The sequence below is a fragment of the Gavialis gangeticus genome, unplaced genomic scaffold (assembly GCF_001723915.1).
Source record: "Gavialis gangeticus isolate Ggan-Ray unplaced genomic scaffold, GavGan_comp1, whole genome shotgun sequence".
In the NCBI taxonomy this organism is placed as follows: Eukaryota; Metazoa; Chordata; order Crocodylia; family Gavialidae; genus Gavialis; species Gavialis gangeticus.
In genome coordinates, this window is record NW_017728982.1 from 155,612 (window position 1) to 156,452 (window position 841).

Sequence of the window (841 nt, forward strand, 5' to 3'; positions counted from 1 at the left end):
CCAGCGCCCTCGTTACAGGGTATGGCCCGCCTGACAAGGCAGACTGCCCACGGAGGGGCAAAAGGGCTAGAGGCCCAGAGCCCTACTTACAGGGAGGGCCATCAGGCCTGGCAAAAGACAGAGCTCTGTCCCTAAAGCCACACTGTGACGTGGACCCTGCTTACAGGGCAGTCCAGAGCTCTGCAGAACCTGTCTGTGCAACAGGACGCACAGGACTCGCATCCTCGTTACAGGGCACGGTCCGCCTGCCTAGTCAGACTGCCCACAGCGGGCAAAAGGGCTAGAGGCCCAGAGCCCCGCTTACAGGGAGGGCCATCTGGCCTGGTAAAGGACACAGCTGTCCCCCAAAGGCACATAGAGACCGGTACCCTATTTACAGGGCGGCCCACAGCTCTGCAGAAGCCAGCCATCCACTAAGAGACATTGGACTCACACCCTCGTTACAGGGCACGGTCTGTCTGGCTAGCCACATTGCCCAGGGGCAAAAGGGAGAGGCCCAGAGCCCTGCTTACAGGGAGGGCCGCCAGGCCAGAGCTGTCCCCAAAGGCACATTGAGACCTGCACCCTGCTTACAGGATGGTCCACAGCTCTGCAGAATCTAGCCCTCCACTAAGAGACATGGGACTTGCACCCTCGTTACAGGGCACGGTCCGTCTGGGTAGCCACACCGCCCGGGAGCAAAAGGGAAAGGCCCAAAGCCCTGCTTACAGGGAGGGCCGTCAGGCCAGACAAGGGACAGGGCTGTCCCCAAAGGCACATAGAGACCTGGACCCTCATTATAGGGTGGTCCACAGCTCTGCATGATCTAGCCCTCCAACAAGAGGTATGGGACTCGCACCCT

General features: G+C 60.5%; 2 long non-coding RNA genes across 4 annotated transcripts in view; one reads left to right on the plus strand and one right to left on the minus strand.

The window, feature by feature from the left end:
• Positions 1 to 423: 423 nt before the first annotated feature.
• LOC109293779 overlaps positions 424 to 841 on the minus strand; it is a 3,950-nt gene continuing 3,532 nt past the window's right edge. For 2 of the 3 annotated variants that reach the window (XR_002096401.1, XR_002096398.1), the window contains exon 4: positions 425 to 765. This is a non-coding gene — a long non-coding RNA (uncharacterized LOC109293779). Of the gene's footprint in view, positions 766 to 841 lie in introns of all 3 variants that reach the window. The other variant, XR_002096399.1, reaches the window with a different exon arrangement.
• Positions 672 to 841, plus strand: part of LOC109293789 — a 1,837-nt gene continuing 1,667 nt past the window's right edge. Inside the window, exon 1 of the long non-coding RNA XR_002096403.1 lies at positions 672 to 823. This is a non-coding gene — a long non-coding RNA (uncharacterized LOC109293789). The remainder of the gene's footprint in view (positions 824 to 841) is intronic.